Source organism: Lolium perenne, chromosome 2, assembly GCF_019359855.2.
Source record: "Lolium perenne isolate Kyuss_39 chromosome 2, Kyuss_2.0, whole genome shotgun sequence".
NCBI lineage: Eukaryota > Viridiplantae > Streptophyta > Magnoliopsida > Poales > Poaceae > Lolium > Lolium perenne.
In genome coordinates this window covers 180,818,515-180,841,235 of record NC_067245.2, presented here as the reverse complement: position 1 = coordinate 180,841,235, position 22,721 = coordinate 180,818,515, and positions in this window count along the sequence as shown.

Genomic DNA, 22,721 nt, shown 5'->3' with positions numbered 1-22,721 from the left:
CCGTCAACGGACTCGGGTATCGCTGGCGGCTCGTGCGTTGGATTCGTCTATGGAGGTGCACTGATTGAAGTAGTTGCATGGCATTTTAAGTGTGTGGTGGCCTGATTGTGAAGAAGAAAGGTCGAGCGAAGAGTTCTTGTCTAGGTGAGTTGTGTGCCTTGTGCGTGGATGGAAGAGAAGGTTGGGTTTATACGAATCCACGAGGTCCAGGTTGTTTGATTTGAAGGATTTTCAAAGAATCTTGTACAGAGTATCATTTTTACACATAGAAAATTTTCCTATAGAGCTCGTTTGATTCAAAGGATTGAACTCTACAAAATTCCTATGAATTGCTTTCTTATACTACTACAGTAAAATTATATAGGATTTCTAACAAGAGGTTATACCTCTTGGAAAAATTTCCATGTGTTTATGACAACTATGTTATGCACTCAATATCTATAGAAACTAGAAGCATACCCCGCGTGTTGCACCGGAAATATTCTAAGAAATTATATTGTATAAATAAAATATACACATGAAATATGAATTGTCTATAGCAGTATGCAAGATTTAGTTGGTAAAAATAGTCGAGATGCGAAATTTAATTTACATTATTTTGTACATTTGATGGCTATAAATTAGTTATGTGGACAATTGATTGAAAAATGGTGACATGGATAGCTTGATACAAGATAGTTAGTAATAAATGCTAGTGAAGATGACATGCACATTTGATTGGCTAATGGAATAGATGATCTGGGTGGCTTGCATGTAGAGATAGACTGATATTAATTTCACTTGGTGGGGTTTTGCTTTATAAGGAGTATAGATTTCCTATGGATTTCCTATGTTGTCATCAAACAACTACTTGTACCAATTTCCATAGGTTTCTTTCCCATAGAGTTCAAGGGGACAGGTCATAGAAATTCTTCATTTTTCTTATTTCTCTACTTTTCCTATCTATGAATCAAACAAGCTCTTAATGGTCCAGCCCATCAGATGCCTTTTTTTCCATCGATAAAAAATATACAATGGTCCTAAACCTGTAGGTTCCATGGTTCAAAACCCTATCGCTCATGTACAAATTCTCTATTTTCATATCATTTTCTAAAACTGTCTTTAAACAGATGCAGTTGTCGACCTACTCCCTAAAAATATATTGTAATTAATTTTCGGGTACTCTAGAGTTAGAAGTAATTTAGTAATTTCAAAGGTTAGTTTCTCGGTCATCGAACAATTCCCTTTTCTAAGTCACTCAACATATATACTAGGTGTAACATCCCAAAACTTTCAAAAACAAACAAAATGAATTTCCTAGTTCCAAATTTTGGAACCAACAAAAACTTTTATTAAATTAAGTTTGATACATAGTGATCTTGTTTAATTCTTGTGATTTTCCATGATTGCTTGTTTAAGTAGTATTTGAAATAATCTTAAACCCTAAACCTCATACCCTTTTTACCATCCAAGTTAAAATAAAATGAAAAGAATTTAAATAAGAAAAAGGCCTATGTGCCTATGGCTATTTTTGTAAAACTTTACCTTAGGCCTTTCCACTTTATATAGAGGATTGAAAAACCTTCATAAACCTTATCTAGTACTTTTCAAACCCAATCCAAGTTGAAACAAAAGAAAATAAAAAGAAACTAAAAATGCCATAGAGGCATATGAGAGTAAAATGCAAATTTGTGAATTTGAGAATCTTGACCCTAGGACTTGATGTGAAAGGTTGGATCACTCCTCTATACCATTTCAACACTCAACAACATCAAATGGGCCAAGAACAATCATATTAAAAATCAAATGCAACATATGCATAGAGGCATATGTGACACATAGCCACAATACCCAATTCTTTTCCTATGCCTTTATACCTTGACCAAATGGTGTGAAACCATCTCTAAACCTAATCTAACACTAAATTGACCCTCAACCTTTCCCAAGTAAAGCAAGGGGAACAAATTACAAGAATAAGGAAAATTGACATATCACCTCTTATGTGTTAAGGCCATTTTCGCAAATCTTTGAGCTAGACCATTTGGAATGGTTTCAATGGGTTGGAAATGTTTCCAAACTAATAAGAATCACTTTAGAGTCAAGAAAAGTCAAATCAAAAAGAGAGAAATCAAATGGTGAGAAAATCCCATTTTCACTCACATACACACTTAGCCAATTTTGCAAATCTTCAACCAAGGCCACATTTGCTTGTGCCATTGTTTGTAAAACACTTATATATCAATTAAAAACCCAAATGCATCAAAGAAACCAGAATCAAATCAAAGAAAATTGCAAAAGCAACTTACATGTGATAATGGTCACTTTGCCCATTTTTAAAATGTTACCTACTTTGCACCCCTGGTTTTGACTTTTCCTAAACCAACCTTGACCAACTCTTCCCATGTCATCCAAGACCTCATCAAGATGAACAAGTTTGATGTTGACCATCAGGGTTGACTCTGCCTAGGTTGACCAGAATAGAGGAGACAAGTAGAGACTTTGAAACAAAGAGAAGATCAACCCCATTTTTGAAACTTTGCAAATCAACACCAAATTGACCACCACCACCACCATTCTACCTCTCTGAATATATGATTGAGATCCACCAAAAAGTTTACCAAAATTCCACAAAATTTCTCTTGCGGCCATTTCTACAAACACCTTGTGGGCAGAATCAAAGTTGAAGCCCATGCTGGATTTTTGGTTGGACCAAGTCCAACACTGCCCTTCTCTGCTGCCCTGGAGCCTCCTCTCACCCATCAGCATCAATCCAAGCCACTGCCAGCCCTTGCATTGGACCATCTTGACCAAAACAAACCCACGCCGGCCACCATGTCACTCACCATACTCAACTCCTCTCCTCTCCCATCCAGGTCACCTCAGCATGTCTTGGAGCTTGCCCTCACCTCACTGACCACGACCATGCACGCCATTGACCGAGACAACACCTGCACTGCCCAGTCCATGCGCGCCCAGACAAGCCCAGAGAATGCCCACGCTCGCCAGGACGCGCACGATGACGCCCCAGAGCGCGACAGGACGCCGCCGTGCCCCGTCGACACAGCACTCCCCTCCCTCTCCCCTGGTGCATGCATGCTCACCTCAATGTCAACTAGCGACTGGACATCTCCACTTGGACGCGCTCGCCCCATAGACCATGCCATCATCAGCGTTTGTCCGCCACCGTACTGCCATGACGCGAGGAAGAGGACGACGCGACCACTCCATCTCTGGCCTCGCCACGAAGCGCGTCAGCACCACCACGACGTCGCCAATGCTCAGAGCCCATTCCTTGCCCCTTCGTCGCCTGGAACGACGACCTCGCCGTCGACCTGCCCCGAGCGCCACGGCCACCCTTCACCCTATAAAAGGAGGGCCTCCCGCGCCCAACTCCTCACACCAACATCGCTCCCCTCTCTCTTCTGATCCTCCTCGTCCACTCCTCTCACCCAATTATCCACTAGAGCTGTTCAATTTGCCACCGGAGCCCACGGAGGAGCTGAGATCACCGCCGCCGATTGCGGCCACCATTAGAGACGCCGTCTGCACCATCTTCTTCCCCTTCCTCGACAACTTCGCCTAGCACCAGCGCCGCCCCTCGCCGGAGCTCCAGCACGCCGCCGACCCCCTACCTCCGCCGCTCCAGCACGCGCTTCTCCCCGACGGTGATGACGACGAACCACCGTCAGATCTTCATCTGATCGAACGGTCGAGGTTAGCCCATACCGTTTCGGTGTTATAACTCGCTGACGCCTGGGCCCTACCTCGTCAGACGGCCCGCTGCGTGTGAAACGTTAGCTGGGCCGGCCCATCTTTCTCTCTCGCTGTGCAGCCCACCTAGTCTTCCCGCCAGCCCAGTTTTTGAATTCAAATTTTCCAGAGTAGATAAATATTGCAAACTGGTGCCAACTTCAAAATTGCATAGTTTCAAATCCACTTGGCCAAAATTTACAAATTTTATATATTTGGAAAGCTTATCAAAATCTCTATCCAATGCCACTGGTTTGAACCATAGATCTGTTATAGAATTAAAGTAGAAAAAATAAACAAGACAGGGACTTTTCTGACTTAGAATAAATATTAAAAATCAACCACAAATGCTTTTAAGTTAATTCCAACTCCTATAAATCACATTTCACTTGCAGTAATTGTTTATGCAAAAATATGCCATGCTTACTTTGAATGATCATGGCCTAGTTTAATTAAAGGACTATATGGCTATTTCTAGTCAATGATATTGTCCAAAACTATTTAAATTTCACATGGGAGTTTCTCTCTCATTTAAATCTTGTCACAAACAATTCAAAATGAGGTAGAGAGTCTGGTCACTTAGGGCTCATATGAATTGTTTGATGATATTAAATCATTACCATGTTAGGATTAAATTGTATGAGGTGCTTCACCCCATTTAAACCATTTTCTTAAATGATGAGTATGAAGAGGTTGACTTTGGTCAACCTAGGTCATATATCTTTCATGAAGGAAATTAAATTGTAATAAGATAATGAGAGGAAATTATTTCTCTAAGTAATTAAAAGTAACACCTAAGTTAGTATGAGAGGAAATTATTTTTCTTAAATAAGAAAAACACATCCACCAACTTAATAAGTAGTGTGAGATGCTACCTTAAGTTGTGTGATTCATGTATGTGCTTAGTCTAGTACTTAAGTGTAGTATGATGATGGTATACCTCGTATTCGTATTTTAGACGCTAGTACCAAGGAGTATCCAGAGGAGGAGGAGGTCTACTTCCAAGGAGAAGGAGACCACTTTGACCGATTCCCCAACCAAGGCAAGATAATACTCTTGCAAAGTGCAAAGCTCACCATGAGCAAGGCATTACCCCATTTACTTTATGTTCATGATCCTATCTCCCAGTTTTACTTTACAAGCTTTACTTACTTTTGTTTTATCAAAGTACTTTTTGATTCATGATTTACTTGGTTAGTATTGGATTAGTGCAAGAGTATCAAACTTAGCCTAGAAGCAAAGCAAATTACTTAGCACCCCTCACACTTAGATGCTAGTGCTAATCTAAAATTTGACTACTCTAGATGGGAACTTGTGTTTGTGAAATGATGGTGAAAACCTTGGAATGATGAGTCATTCTATTGAAAGATTTTGAAGGTGAATATGACTTGTGAATGACTTGGTGAATTTTACCAAAACTGATGGTTGGGTTCGGATGCGATACCATTCCAATTTTACAAGTACCCCCACAATACCTGAATTTGGGTAAGGCTTAGCTGGAAATTTATGTGTCTTAGTATGGGTTCCCTCTAAAATAAGCGTCATCGGGGTTATGCCGGAGGCTGCCTCTACAAAAAAAGGAATGATGTGAAATGACGTGAAATGAGGTGAAAGTCCGGCCCAAGCCCTGTGCAGTTCCCAGGCTGATTGTCTATCTTCACTGGGAGGCCAAGCTCATGGGGAGAGGTGCCTATACTAGGGTATGTAAATGAAAGGTTAGGATTGGTAGTTCGCGTACTGCGTACGATAAATCAGGGCCAGTTACCCCTGACGAACTATTGCAATTGTTGTGGCACAAGTGTACAACCTCTACAGAGTTTAACCTATTCGAATAGCCGCGTCCGCGGTCATGGACAGTTGGAAAGGCCATACTGTTCCGTCATCAGAACTTTTCTAAAAATATGAATGGTGACTTGTGAATTTGAATTTGAAAGGTGACTTTGACTTTGAATCACAACAGAGTTGTGGGAATGACACTAATGTTCCCACTTGAGTTAGTTAGCACATGAGGAGTTGTTTACTAAAAAATTTATAAACTAAAATTAGCTTTATGCAAAATAAACTAGAGCTTAGCACCCCTTACTAGAATTTTTAGCACTTACATTAGTATTAGTTTGCGAGTACTTCAAAGTACTCACGGCTGTGTCCCTGGCTATTCAAATGGCCATACTATGAAGAGGAGCAGAACTATCAAGATGACGACCAGCAGGACGCCTACGGCAACTAGGGAATCTTCTGACGCCAGACGTTGGCCTGTGGACTAGAGAGTCCCTTCTATTTACGCTTCCGCTATGAAACTATGAACTTCGTGTCCGTTGATCAATAGATCAACTATTTGTGTAATATTGGATCATGTGATCTCGATTTGTAAGACGACTATGGTATGTAATGAATGATGACTTATGATATTCAACTGTTATGTCTCGCAACAATAATATTCCTGGGATTGCGATGTATGGCATAACAGGCATCTGGGCTTAAAAATCCGGGTGTTGACAAGTTGGTATCAGAGCCATTGTTTGACCTTAGGAGACCCTAGTTACAATGGACGTCTGCAAAACTTAGTTTCAAAACCAAATAAGTGAATAAAACTTAGTCTCACTCTTATCCTTGAGATCTTTTTCAAAATGAGAAATTCATGCCCTACTTTTCCTTGCCATCATACCTAAAATTTCGCACACTGGACTACTTCTCTAACTTACTCCTCCTCTTTGTTCTTAGATGGAATACAAATGGGAGTGCTATCGGCTTGGTCACGGAGGAAAACTGATGTTCAAAAAGGATTTGAAGCAACTAGTGGAATACCTGGGACGTCCGTATCCCGAGTTCTTCGGAACACCCCTCAAAAATCAGTTGGGAGGACCACCTCGGTGGGAATTTTCGGCAGATCTACGAAGAAATCTTGGAGCCCCAATATGGGAAACCATATGGTTTTCTGTAACGGGAAACACTTGGAAGGAAGGACTAGTCAGAGCCATGCAAGAAGGAATTGCCCGTCTGTGTGGACAGAATATGAACAAGCTCAAGAATACCCGCTTCACTTACTACCCAAGACATGATCCCATGGGAAGACCAATAACCATGCCCCCGCACCCGGAGATGAACCATTATGTAGCACACCTGGACTTCATGCTGTACAAGACCCGCAAGGAGTTGGACAACGCCCTCGCCTTTCGCCAAGCACATTACCTGTGAAGACGAAGAATTCCCCCGGAAGAATAGTATCTTTAAAGCACTTTCGTAGGTGTGAGTTGTATCAGGATTCCCTTTGTATCGTAGAGCGAATGAATGGTTCTTCAAACCAACGGTGTGTTAGAATTGTAATGTGTGATGCTTGGTATGAATGAAAAAGTGTTGTTGGTTTTTACCCCCGCAACACTACTCAATTTTTTCAAGTTATGAACTTTTAAAAAAACACTTTCACAAAACAAACCCTAGAAATTTCCCTCTTATCTTATCATCTACCTCACTGTTCAGATGGCCCCTCCCACTCGTAGCGCAAGTCAAGAGGCCATGATGCAGATGTTGCAAGTTATGCTGGAAGATAGAGAAGCAGAAAGAGCTGAAAGGCAAGCCAACATTGTAGCACTTCAACAGCTTGCCAACAACAATCAAGGCCATCATGATCACCCAGGATCGAAGCTAAAGAACTTTCAGAACACCAACCCACCTATTTTCAACAAGACTGAAGAACCCCTAGATGCTGATGACTGGCTCCAGACAATGGAGAACAACCTCGAAGTTGCGGGAGTTGAAGCCGCAGAGAAAGTGTTGTTTGCCACGCACTACTTAGCAGGACCAGCAAGAGCTTGGTGGACCAGCACCCGTGCCATGAATGCAGGACAGATGATGACCTGGGAAGACTTCAAGCTGAAGTTTAGCAAATACCATGTGCCCCAAGGACTGATCAAGAAAATGAGAGATGAGTTCCGGGAACTCAAGCAAGGAAGAATGTCCGTGGTGGAATACCGCGACAGGTTTCTTACTCTGTCAAGGTACGCCCCGGATGAGACCGACACCAACGAGAAAAAGAAGGAGAGATTTCTGAACGGACTGCACGACGAGATGCAAACTGTGTTAGTGAACATTCCGTTTGCTGACCTCGAAGCCCTGGTGGACTCAGCCATCCAGATGGAAGGGAAGCTGCACCAAGCCAACGAGAACCGCAAGAGAAGGATGATGAACCAGAATGGACCCAACAACGCCCAGAAGTACCGCAACAACTCAACTGGAGGATTTGCCTCAAGATACAACAAGCCCCCAGCTCAGACTTACCGCCCAAGCAATAACAACAACAACAACCGCAACACCAACAACAACCGCAACACCAACAACAACAACAACAACAACACCAACAACAACAACAACAACAACCACCCCAATGGCAACAACAACCACCCCAATACTGTCCCCGTGACTGGGAGTAACGCTGTTCCCGTCAACCCCAAAGACAAGTTCACCGTCAACTGCTATGAATGTGGAGTTGTGGGTCACTACTCGAACGAGTGCCCCAAGAAGCTTTCCAAGATTGCCGCCAATACCGCAACACCTGCTCAGCAACAGCGCCGCTTTGGAGGAAGAAGGAACCAGAACAACAACAACGGCCGTTTCTACCATGACTGCCACTGAAGCCCCGGAAGCCCCTCAGGCCATGCCAAGTATGTTCCCCTGTTAATCTCACTGCTCAATCTTTCTTAGGAACCTAACTTTTCTTAAAATCTTGGGACGAGATTTGTTTAAGGGGGAAGGGTTTGTAACATCCCAAAAATTTCAAAAACAAACAAAATGAATTTCCTAGTTCCAAATTTTGGAACCAACAAAAACTTTTATTAAATTAAGTTTGATACATAGTGATCTTGTTTAATTCTTGTGCTTTGCCATGATTGCTTGTTTAAGTAGTATTTGAAATAATCTTAAACCCTAAACCTCATACCCTTTTTACCATCCAAGTTAAAATAAAATGAAAATAATTTAAATAAGAAAAAGGCCTATGTGCCTATGGCTAATTTTGTAAAACTTTACCTTAGGCCTTTCCACTTTATATAGAGGATTGGAAAACCTTCATAAACCTTATCTAGTACTTTTCAAACCCAATCCAAGTTGAAACAAAAGAAAATAAAAAGAAACTAAAAATGCCATAGAGGCATATGAGAGTAAAATGCAAATTTGTGAATTTGAGAATCTTGACCCTAGGACTTGATGTGAAAGGTTGGATCACTCCTCTATACCATTTCAACACTCAACAACATCAAATGGGCCAAGAACAATCAAATTAAAAATCAAATGCAACATATGCATAGAGGCATATGTGACACATAGCCACAATACCCAATTCTTGTCCTATGCCTTTATACCTTGACCAAATGGTGTGAAACCATCTCTAAACCTAATCTAACACTAAATTGACCCTCAACCTTGCCCAAGTAAAGCAAGGGGAACAAATTACAAGAATAAGGAAAATTGACATATCACCTCTTATGTGTTAAGGCCATTTTCGCAAATCTTTGAGCTAGACCATTTGGAATGGTTTCAATGGGTTGGAAATGTTTCCAAACTAATAAGAATCACTTTAGAGTCAAGAAAAGTCAAATCAAAAAGAGAGAAATCAAATGGTGAGAAAATCCCATTTTCACTCACATACACACTTAGCCAATTTTGCAAATCTTCAACCAAGGCCACATTTGCTTGTGCCATTGTTTGTAAAACACTTATATATCAATTAACCCAAATGCATCAAAGAAACCAGAATCAAATCAAAGAAAATTGCAAAAGCAACTTACATGTGATAATGGTCACTTTGCCCATTTTTAAAATGTTACGTACTTTGCACCCCTAGTTTTGACTTTTCCTAAACCAACCTTGACCAACTCTTGCCATGTCATCCAAGACCTCATCAAGATGAACAAGTTTGATGTTGAACATCAGGGTTGACTCTGCCTAGGTTGACCAGAATAGAGGAGACAAGTAGAGACTTTGAAACAAAGAGAAGATCAACCCCATTTTTGAAACTTTGCAAATCAACACCAAATTGACCACCACCACCACCATTCTACCTCTCTGAATATATGATTGAGATCCACCAAAAAGTTTACCAAAATTCCACAAAATTTCTCTTGCGACCATTTCTACAAACACCTTGTTGGCAGAATCAAAGTTGAAGCCCATGCTGGATTTTTGGTTGGACCAAGTCCAACACTGCACTTCTCTGCTGCCCTGGAGCCTCCTCTCACCCATCAGCATCAATCCAAGCCACTGCCAGCCCTTGCCTTGGACCATCTTGACCAAAACAAACCCACGCCGGCCACCATGTCACTCACCATACTCAACTCCTCTCCTCTCCCATCCAGGTCACCTCAGCATGTCCTGGAGCTTGCCCCCACCTCACTGACCACGACCATGCACGCCATTGACTGAGACAACACCTGCACTGCCCAGTCCACGCGCGCCCAGACAAGCCCAGAGAATGCCCACGCTCGCCAGGACGCGCACAATGACGCCCCGGAGCGCGACAGGACGCCGCCGTGCCCCGTCGACACAGCACTCCCCTCCCTCTCCCCTGGCGCATGCACGCTCACCTCAACGTCAACTAGCGACTGGACATCTCCACTTGGACGCGCTCGCCCCATAGACGACACCATCATCAGCGTTTGTCCGCCACCGTACTGCCATGACGCGAGGAAGAGGATGACGCGACCACTCCATCTCTGGCCTCGCCACGAAGTGCGTCAGCACCACCACGACATCGCCAATGCTCAGAGCCCATTCCTTGCCCCATCGTCGCCTAGGAACGACGACCTCGCCGTCGACCTGCCCCGAGCGCCACGACCACCCTTCACCCTATAAAAGGAGGGCCTCCCGCGCCCAACTCCTCACACCAACATCGCTCCCCTCTCTCTTCTGATCCTCCTCGTCCACTCCTCTCACCCAATTATCCACTGGAGCTGTTCAATTTGCCGCCGGAGCCCACGGAGGAGCTGAGATCACCGCCGCCGATTGCGGCCACCATTGGAGACACCGTCTGCACCATCTTCTTCCCCTTCCTCGACAACTTCGCCTAGCACCAGCGCCGCCCCTCGCCGGAGCTCCAGCACGCCGCCGACCCCCTACCTCCGCCGCTCCAGCACACGCTTCTCCCCGACGGTGACGACGACGAACCACCGTCAGATCTTCATCTGATCGCACGGTCGAGGTTAGCCCATACCGTTTCGGTGTTATAACTCGCTGACGCCTGGGCCCTACCTCGTCAGATGGCCCGCTGTGTGTGAAATGTTAGCTGGGCCGGCCCATCTTTCTCTCTCGCTGTGCAACCCACCTAGTCTTCCCGCTAGCCCAGTTTTTGAATTCAAATTTTCCAGAGTAGATAAATATTGCAAACTGGTGCCAACTTCAAAATTGCATAGTTTCAAATCCACTTGGCCAAAATTTACAAATTTTATATATTTGGAAAGCTTATCAAAAGCTGTATCCAATGCCACTGGTTTGAACCATAGATCTGTTATAGAATTAAAGTAGAAAAATAAACAAGACAGGACTTTTCTGACTTAGAATAATTATTAAAAATCAACCACAAATGCTTTTAAGTTAATTCCAACTCCTATAAATCACATTTCACTTGCACTAATTGTTTATGCAAAAATATGCCATGCTTAATTTGAATGATCATGGCCTAGTTTAATTAAAGGACTATATGGCTATTTCTAGTCAATGATATTGTCCAAAACTATTTAAATTTCACATGGGAGTTTCTCTCTCATTTAAATCTTGTCACAAACAATTCAAAATGAGGTAGAGACTCTGGTCACTTAGGGCTCATATGAATTTTTTGATGATATTAAATCATTACCATGTTAGGATTAAATTGTATGAGGTGCTTCACCCCATTTAAACCATTTTCTTAAATGATGAGTATGAAGAGGTTGACTTTGGTCAACCTAGGCCATATATCTTTCATGAAGGAAATTAAATTGTAATAATATAATGAGAGGAAATTATTTCTCTAAGTAATTAAAAGTAACACCTAAGTTAGTATGAGAGGAAATTATTTTTCTTAAACAAGAAAAACACATCCACCAACTTAATAAGTAGTGTGAGATGCTAGCATAAGTTGTGTGATTCATGTATGTGCTTAGTCTAGTACTTAAGTGTGGTATGATGATGGTATACCTCGTATTCGTATTTTAGACGCTAGTACCAAGGAGTATCCAGAGGAGGAGGAGGTCTACTTCCAAGGAGAAGGAGACCACTTTGACCAATTCCCCAACCAAGGAAAGATAATACTCTTGCAAAGTGCAAAGCTCACCATGAGCAAGGCATTACCCCATTTACTTTACGTTCATGATCCTATCTCCCAATTTTACTTCACAAGCTTTACTTACTTTTGTTTTATCAAAGTACTTTTTGATTCATGATTTACTTGGTTAGTATTGGATTAGTACAAGAGTATCAAACTTATCCTAGAAGCAAAGCAAATTACTTAGCACCCCTCACACTTAGATGCTAGTGCTAATCTAAAATTTGACTACTCTAGATGGGAACATGTGTTTGTGAAATGATGGTGAAAACCTTGGAATGATGAGTCATTCTATTGAAAGATTTTGAAGGTGAATATGACTTGTGAATGACTTGGTGAATTTTACCAAAACTGATGGTTGGGTTCGGATGCGATACCATTCCAATTTTACAAGTACCCCCACAATACCTGAATTTGGGTAAGGCTTAGCTGGAAATTTATGTGTCTTAGTATGGGTTCCCTCTAAAACAATCGTCATCGGGGTTATGCCGGAGGCTGCCTCTACAACAAAAGAAATGATGTGAAATGACGTGAAATGAGGTGAAAGTCCGGCCCAAGCCCTGTGCAGTTCCCAAGCTGACTGTCTGTCTTCACTGGGAGGCCAAGCTCATGGGGAGAGGTGCCTATACTAGGGTATGTAAATGAAAGGTTAGGATTGGTAGTTCGCGTACTGCGTACGATAAATCAGGGCCAGTTACCCCTGACGAACTATTACAATTGTTGTGGCACAAGTGTACAACCTCTGCAGAGTTTAACCTATTCGAATAGCCGCGTCCGCGGTCATGGACAGTTGGAAAGGCCATACTGTTCCGTCATCAGAACTTTTCTAAAAATATGAATGGTGAATGGTGACTTGTGAATTTGAATTTGAAAGGTGACTTTGACTTTGAATCACAACAGAGTTGTGGGAATGACACTAATGTTCCCACTTGAGTTAGTTAGCACATGAGGAGTTGTTTACTAAAATGTTTATAAACTAAAATTGGCTTTATGCAAAATAAACTAGAGCTTAGCACCCCTTACTAGAATTGTTAGCACTTACATTAGTATTAGTTTGCGAGTACTTTAAAGTACTCACGGCTGTGTCCCTGGCTATTCAAATGGCCAGACTATGAAGAGGAGCAGAACTATCAAGATGACGACCAGCATGAAGGAGATATGCCCTAGAGGCAATAATAAAGTGGTTATTATATATCTTTATGTTTATGATAAATGTTTATATACCATGCTATAATTGTATTAACCGAAACATTAATACATGTGTGATATGTAAACAACAAAGAGTCCCTAGTATGCCTCTTAACTAGCTTGTTGATTAATGGATGATTAGTTTCATAATCATGAACATTGGATGTTATTAATAACAAGGTTATATCATTGTATGAATGATGTAATGGACACACCGAATTAAGCGTAGCATAAGATCACGTCATTAAGTTATTTGCTATAAGCTTTCGATACATAGTTACCTAGTCCTTATGACCACGAGATCATGTAAATCACTTATACCGGAAAGGTACTTTGACTACATCAAACGCCACTGTGTAAATGGGTGGTTATAAAGGTGGGATTAAGTATCTGGAAAGTATGAGTTGAGGCATATGGATCAACAGTGGGATTTGTCCATCCCGATGATGGATAGATATACTCTGGGCCCTCTCGGTGGAATGTCGTCTAATGTCTTGCAAGCATATGAATGAGTTCATAAGAGACCACATACCACGGTACAAGTAAAGAGTACTTGTCAGGAGACGAGGTTGAACAAGGTATGGAGTGATACCGATGATCAAACCTCGGACAAGTAAAATATCGCGTGACAAAGGGAATTGGTATCGTATGTGAATGGTTCATTCGATCACTAAAGTCATCGTTGAATATGTGGGAGCCATTATGGATCTCCAGATCCCGCTATTGGTTATTGGTCGGAGAGAGTACTCAACCATGTCCGCATAGTTCACAAACCGTAGGGTGACACACTTAAAGTTGGATGTTGAAATGGTAGAACTTGAATATGGAATGGAGTTCGAAGATTTGTTCGGAGTCCCGGATGAGATCCCGGACATCACGAGGAGTTCCGGAATGGTCCGGAGAATAAGATTCATATATAGGAAGTCATTTTATAAGATTTAAAATGATCCGGAAGGTTCTATGGAAGGTTCTAGAAGGTTCTAGAAAAGTCCGGAAGAAACCACTTTGGAAGGCGGAGTCCCAAAGGGACTCCACCACCATGGCCGGCCAACCCTAAGGGGGAGGAGTCCCAAGTGGACTCCCCTAAGGGGGCCGGCCACCCCCTCCCAAGGAAGGGTGGGAATCCCATCTCTAGTGGGAGTCCTAGCTTGGGTAGGTTTCATGTGATATGGAAGGTTTTGGTTTGGGGTCTTATTCGAAGACTTGTAGACCAACTCTTGGGTGTTCCACCTATATAATGAGGGCCAAGGGGAGGGGGCCGGCCACCCCAACACCACAAGGTGGCCGCACCCCTCAAGTGGCCGGCGCCCCCCTCTCCCCAAACCCTAGCCGCCCCACTCCTCCACTTCCCGCACGCTTAGCGAAGCTCCGCCGGGTTTCTCCACCACCACCGACACCACGACGTCGTGCTACCGGATTCAAGAGGAGCTACTACTTCCGCTGCCTGCTGGAACGGGGAGGTGGACGTCGTCTTCATCAACAACCGAACGTGTGACCGAGTACGGAGGTGCTGCCCGTTCGTGGCGCCGTGATCAAGATCTTCTACGCACTTTTGCAAGCGGCAAGTGAACGTCTATCGCAGAAACAAGAGCCTCATCTTGTAGGCTTTGGAATCTCTTCAAGGGTGAGACTCGATAATCCCCTCGTTGCTACCGTCTTCTAGATTGCATCCTGGCTTGGATTGCGTGTTCGCGGTAGGAATTTTTTTGTTTTCTATGCAACGAATCTCTACACAGCAGGACGTCTACGACAACTAGGGAATCTTCTGACGTCAGACGTTGGCCTGTGGACTAGAGAGTCCCTTCTATTTACGCTTCCGCTATGAAACTATGAACTTCGTGTCCGTTGATCAATAGATCAACTATTTGTGTAATATTGGATCATGTGATCTCGATTTGTAAGACGACTATGGTATGTAATGAATGATGACTTATGATATTCAACTGTTATGTCTCGCAACAACAATATTCCTGGGATTGCGATGTATGGCATAACAGGCATCTGGGCTTAAAAATCCGGGTGTTGACACTAGGAGTATAACTAAGTAGTACCACGCACTTACGCCCCACATGCACAAATAAGTGTGGATTGATGAAGTACAACTTGGGCAAAAAACATTTGCAACTGCACACCCATGTCACCATGCAACGCTAATGGTCGTAGAGCTGACCTGGAACTAACATGTCTCGATTAACATGAAAGAGATAAGGAATAAATATAGTTGTGATAGTCTTTCCTAAAAAAAATTGAACGAGATAATCTCGGGTTCCCCTATTAGGGTTAAGTACAATTTTGATCCCTCATGTGTTGCATACATCGAACTTTAGACCCCCCCCCCCAACTATATATTATCATTTGAACCGACCTCAAACACTTAATTAGGTATAATAATGGTCCCTAATTGACCTCAAACACTTAATTAGGTCTAACAATGGTCTCTAACTAACCTCAAGCACTTAATTAGGGCTAACAATGGTCCCTAACTGACCTCATACAATTAATTAGGTCAAAGTCAAACAATGGTCTTTAGTAGCGGTTTAATGATGGTTAACCTATTTTCATATGTGCACTGGTGGATATGATTTGGTCCATTGTTTTCCATTGGCTCATCTGATGTGGAGGTCTATTGTCTTCGATCAATATCATATGCATTACGTACTCATACCATAGAAAAATATGAAACCCCTTACTCTCTTGATCTCTCTCGGTGAACATAGTTCTTTAGAACATATGCAACACTTAGAGTTGATGGGGCCATTGCGTAGCTAATCAACGATAAAACCTCCTTTTATACATCCATTGTATTTTGATTTAATTAGTCCCTCTCATGGACCCCCTGACTTCCAACGCCATGCGACGACAAGGGCCTCTACCCCTGACGATCGTCCACAAGGTCATCAATCAAATCCAATGGTTAAAATCTAACGAGTTTTGACCAACACTCTCTAGATCATTTGAGATTTAGGTTGTGTCGCCGTTCATGCCCGGTGCAATAGTCGTTGTGTGTCATCCGTCACAATCGTTAAGTGTTGGCAAGAGGGCAGGTTAGTATATACATAGTAGTGATTCCGATCATGCAATCAAATCTCCCCATAATAATTGTTCATATGATCCCGCGATGAGAGTATGTGTGGTTGAGATCCGGAAAAATCCTTTACCTCGCATAAAACCATCATAGAACAACATAAAAGATATAAAATTATGACCAAATACTTATTGCACATCATATAAAATCATAGCCAGATCATCCTATGCCCTCAGATCAAACATGATATGGACCAGAGGCATAATGGTTCCAACACAATCTAAATATATAATCTCCCCACCAAATAATGACAAACTACCAATCACGAACATGTAATAGCACTAAAAACAATATCCGGAGTTAAATTCAACACAAACTATGAGGGGGATGACGTCGATCTCGTAGATGGAGATGGCGGTGGTGAAAATATTGATGGAGATGCCTCCTCCCAAGCCAAGGAGGAGTGGGGATGTCGATGGCGTCGATTTCCCCTTCGTCGGCCGGTGCAGCAGGATCTGCCCTCTCCCGGAGTAGTGTAGGACTTTCGCCTCCGCCGCCGCCTCAATAAATCTCGGGAAAAAGATTGCTTGGGTTTTTGGGAGAAACAGAGCGTCTGGAATAAAAGGGGGTCCGAGGCGACGCTCGAGGAGCGAACGGGCATGGGTGGCGTGGCCTCCCTTTCTGGCCGCGCCACCTAATGTCGTTCGCACCTCGTGGCCCCTCTCACGTGATTCTTTCGCTCACGGCCTTTCTTCGGGTGACAAACTGATCAGGTATTTTCCCATTGAATTTTTACGATCTAGAAAGTCCTGAAACAAATAAAATACGAAAAAGGAGGTTTTCTTCCCCCAAGAATTAAATACCAAAGAAGGGGATTTTGTAGGAAAGTCCAGGAAATCATCTAAAAATGCATAAATAACAATGTATGAAGGAAAATAACAATGAAAACTAACCATATATGTAGCAATAATGATGATGCAAAATGCACGTATCAGCATTTCCTCGAAGAACTGTGCAGGAAGGGAGACAACCCCGCCCAGTACACAGGTGTGCAGCTGGGATCCAGATCTAGAAGATCTACTTCCGCAACTTCACTGGGTCAGATGCAGGACCGTCGTTGGGCATCGTATATGTGTGATACGTAAAAGGTGCAACACTTGTGGCACTCGACGTTGTACGAGAGGACTTCTACATGACCCTAAGGCCGGCAACGAGTACGACTACATCAACCATGTTCTAGCGAAACGTTAATCGCTTTCGATCTACGAAGGTATGTCGCCGAAACCATCTTCGTTACAGCATTACACCAAGATAAATCGTGGGTAATCGGATAAACTCTAGTTAGAATTTTTTGTTTTCTGCTACAAATCCCCTACATGTAGCAGGACTTTTGTTTCTTAGTTTTCTTTTCTTCTTTTTGGCTGTGTGCATCCGTAGTGCCATTAGGGTGGTGCGTTGTTGCAGAGGCTGGGTGTAATTGGTATCGTTTTGATATTAATATATTCCCTTTATCGAAAAAATAAGCTTCAGCAATAGCCATTCTTAAAAATAGTTAAGGCTGTTGCGATCCCAGCATCCTCAGCATTTAGACGGTGCTCGCTTCGCCGTGGGGCCCGTTGTCGGTGTATGGGCTGCCGTTCGGGTCAGGCCCACTGCTGCATGGTTGACGCGTATTCTGCTCGGTCCTGCTTTATCTTTTCCGTTGGTGTGGGGTGGAGGTTTGACTGATCGCGTTCTGGATTCCTGGTGGTGTTTCTTCTCTTGCTCGCGCTAGGTTTCATCTCGATTCCGGCCGATCCTCTCTCTCCGCTGGCTGGTCTTGCTAGCTGCGGTGGCTTTGCTCTCCAATCTGTCAAGGGGCGGACGGAGCTCTTGTGTATGGGCTCCATCTGCGTGAGGATGGGACCGTCGGCATCGGGAGGTCCTAGCAGCGGCGTGTGGTGGGGAAGCTCGCGCAGGGAACTGGCCCACATCCTTGGGCGCTGACGAGATGTGGTGGGACGGCGACGAGGAGTCGGTGGCGGGCGGCGCTGTCGATTCAGGGAGGACTGGGGTGGGTAGCGATGTCACCTCAGGCTGCGGCTTTGGGCCGATTTGGGTGGGGATACTAGGTGAGCTAAACCTCTCTCAACTCTGTCTGTGGTTATAGTGTTGTCTGAGACGATGTTGTTGGACACCCGAGTTCCCATGGTGTTATTGTATATGAGATATGATTGTGCTCAATTGATTCTGTCCTAGTAGTTTATGTGGTGGTTATTGTGAAATGTGATTGTTGGCTTGGCTTGATAAACTCTACAACAACAACAACAACAACAACAACAACAACAACATCATCATCCAAGCTTTTTTCCCAAGCGAGTTAGGGTAGGATAGATATGAAGTGTGGTGCCTAAATTTGGATGAGATACCCATCCACAGTTTATTGATCTGCAGACATAAACTCTGACCAAACTGAATACACATTCTATATACTACTACCTGAAGGAATTCACTTGCGTCCAACAACATATATTTTTCATTTAAGGTTTTGGATAAGGTGCTGGAGTTAGCATGGAGCAAGTAGCCTGTTATGACCGGTATTGGTTATGTTAGGAGGGGGCCCAACCATGGACCCAACTAGGGGCTTAGCCCATTATCAGTTTAGGGTTTAGCTCTTTATATACTGGATAAACAGGCAAGCAATAATCATATTCATTATTGCCGACTCCCCGAGGAGTCGGTCTCCCAAACCTAGCCGCCGCCTCCTCTTCTCAGCCGCGCACAACGACGCCCTGCCACCGGCGTCCGCCTCCTCGTCCGCACACCACTCCCTCCTTCCCCTACAAACTACGCCCTAGGCCCGTTAGAGTTGTCGGTTCTACCAATTTGGTATCAGCTAGCTCGACTGCGATCATGTCGTCTCCGCCGCCCACCACCACGTCGTCCGCGCCTCCGCCCGTTCCTTCGGCCTCCGCCCCCACGGTGGGTTCTCCAGCGGCCGCCATGACAGCGGGCTCCGCCGCGCCGGCTCCCGTCATCTACACGCCCGAGCAAATGAGCGGGGTCGTCAACGACCTCATAACCGCGGTTCAAGGCATCCGCCTCTTCTTGATCGGTTCCCAGCGGCCCCTGACGCCGCCGCAGCCGGCCGCCTTCACCATGCCGGCGCCCGCACCATGGGTTCCGCCCTTCACGGGCGTCCCGCTGCAGCCTCCGCCGGCCCAGCCCTGGCCGCAGTAGCCACCGGCCACCCCCGCCAGCCCAAGTGTCGCAGCCACGGGGGGCGTCTCCATCCACCAGATTCGCTTCCCCCCATCGTCATCTCCGCTGCCGGCGTGGCTCGCCGCGTCATCGACTCAGCCGGTCTACACCACCGCTGCCGAGCCGCCGCTGCCCTCCCTCCCGAGCGTCGGCCCCGGGGGGTATGCACGCCCCCATGAGGCGCGCCCCGACGCGCACGGCCCCGGCGGGGTTACACAGCCACCGCCCCGTTACACCAAAGTCGACTTCGCCATGTATGATGGGTCGGAGGACCCCCTGAACTGGCTTAGCCAATGTGAGTAGTTCTTCCGCGGGCAGCGCACCCTGGCGTCGGATCGCACCTGGCTTGCCTCCTATTACCTCCGGGGCGCCGCCCAGACGTGGTATTACTCCCTCGAGCAGGACGAGGGCGGCATGCCTCCTTGGGACCGCTTTCGGGTGCTATGCCTCCTTCGCTTTGGACCGCCAATCCGAGGGAGCCGCCTCGCGGAGCTGGGGTGCCTCCCCTTCACATCCACGGTGCAGGACTTCGCCGATTGCTTTCAGGCCCTCGCCTGCCACGCCCCGAGCGTCATGGGGCAACATCGCGCGGAGCTTTTCGTCGGCGGACTCCCGGATCACATACGGGTGGACGTGGAACTTAAGGACCCCCACGACCTGCATACGGCGATGCACTACGCTCGGGCGTACGAGCGCCGAGCCCAGGCCCTGCAGCCGCCTCCCCCGAGTCGCGGGGCCCGACCACCCGCCCGCCCCCGCCGGCCGCAGCACCGACCACGCGGCCAGCATCGCCCGCTCCAGCAGCGCCGCAGCGGACCTTCCGGCGCCTCACCCCGGCGGAGCAGTTGGAGCGCTGTCGCCTCGGCTTGTGCTTCAACTGCGACGAGCCCTACGCACCAGGTCACGTCTGCCCGCGCCTCTTCTACTTGGAGACGGTCGATGATGGCGACGCGGATACAGGCGTCTACACATCGCCGGAGACCGCCCTCGACGCCGCGCTGGCCACGGCGTGCATGGTCTCGCTACATGCGTTGGCTGGCATCCGCAACGAGCAGACGATGCTCCTGCCGGTGACGATGCACGGCGAGAAGCTGGTGGCCCTACTAGACACCGGCTCCACACATAACTTTCTGCCGGAAGCCACCATGCGTCGCTTGGGCCTCCAGCCGAAGGACGGCGATCGCTTTCGCGTCACCGTGGCCAACGGCGACCGCCTTCGCTGTCACGGCGTGGCGCAGCACGTGCCGTTCTCCATCGGCGAGGAACGCTTCACCATCGCGTGCGCCGGCATCGACTCTAGCTGTTTCGACCTCATCCTCGACGTGGACTTCTTGCGGCCCCGCGGGCCTATATTGTGGGACTTCACAGCCTTGACGATGACCTTCTGGCGCCAGGGCCGCCGCGTCTGTTGGACGGGCATTGGGGGCGCCGCCCCGGCATTGCAGCTTCAGCTCACCATGACCGACATTGACTCCGACCACCCTCTGTTGGCCCACCTCCTGCAGCAGTACGGCAACCTGTTCGACGAGCCGCAAGGCCTTCCGCCGACCCGGGTGTACGCTCACCGTATCCACCTCGCCCCGGACACGGCCTTACCGCTACCCTCAGCTGCAGAAGGACGAGCTCGAGCGACAGTGCGCCCTCATGCTCGCCGTGGGTGTCATCCGGATCTCTATGTCGCCGTTCTCAGCGCCAGTGTTGCTCGTCTGCAAGGCAGATGGCACATGGCACTTATGCATCGACTACCGTGCCCTCAATGCGCTTACGCTGAAGGACAAGTTCCCCATTTCGGTGGTCGACGAGCTCCATGGGGCGCGCTTCTTCACCAAGCTCGACTTACGATCGGGCTATCACCAGGTGCGCATGCACCCAGACGACATCGCCAAGACAGCGTTTCGGACCCATCATGGCCACTTCGAGTTCGTGGTGATGCCCTTCGGCCTCACCAACGCGCCAGCGATGTTCCAGGCCCTGATGAACGATGTACTCTGCCCCTATTTACGTCGGTTTGTGCTCGTTTTCTTTGACGATATTTTGATCTACAGTGCCTCGTGGGCGGAGCACCTACAACACATCACCATCGTCTTCAACGAGCTTCGCGCGCATCATCTTCACCTTAAGCGCTCGAAGTGCTCGTTCGGGACGACATCGGTCGCCTACCTCGGCCACGTCATCTCCGCCGAGGGGGTGGCCATGGACGCTGACAAGGTGGCGGTTATCGCCGCGTGGCCGCCTCCTCGTTCACCGCGTGCTCTCCGCGGCTTCCTGGGTCTCGCCGGGTACTACCAGAAATTCATCCGGGACTTTGGCATCATCGCGACACCTCTCACGCGGCTTCTGCGCCGCGACGCCTTCGCCTGGGATGACGAGGCCACCGCCGCGTTCGAGGCCCTGAAGGGGGCCCTCACGACGGGCCCCATTCTCCAGATGCCGGACTTCGCACGACCATTCATCGTCGAATGCGACGCCTCCGGAGTGGGGTTCGGTGCCGTGCTTCACCAAGGCGATGGCCCGCTTGCCTACTTCAGCAGGCCATTCGCCGCACGCCACCTCAAGCTTGCAGCTTATGAGCAGGAGCTCATTGGCTCGGTACAGGCCGTGCACCATTGGCGTCCCTACCTTTGGGGGCGCTCGTACCAGATTCGCACGGACCACTACAGCCTCAAGTACTTGTTGGATCAGAGGCTTTCGACCGTTCTACAACATCAGTGGATCAGCAAGCTGTTCGGCTTTGATTTCACCATCGAGTATCGGCCGGGGTGCCTCAACACCGTCGCCGATGCTCTCTCTCGCCACGATGCTGTTGACGAGGACGGCGCACCCGAGGGGCTGGCGTTGTGCATCCGTTCGGGCCCCTCCTTCGCCCTCTTCGACACCATCCGCCAGGCTACTGCGACGGCGTCTGACGCCCAGCTTCTGCGGCAGCAACTGGAGGCGGGCGAGTTGGAGGCTCCATGGCGCTGGGTGGATGGGCTACTCTTGCACAGGCGCCGGGTTTTCGTGCCCGACCACGACGATCTTCGACACCAGGCTGGCCCACTCCTCCGGCCATGAGGGGGTCCAGAAGACCCTTCACTGTCTCCGCGCTGACTTTTACATCCCTGGGGATCGGGCCTTGGTCCAGGATTGGGTGCGTTCTTGCGAGATATGCTAGCGCAACAAGACGGAGACGTTGCGACCAGTGGGGATGCTGCAGCCACTGGAGGTGCCCTCCCAGGTCTGGGCCGACATCTCCATGGACTTCATCGA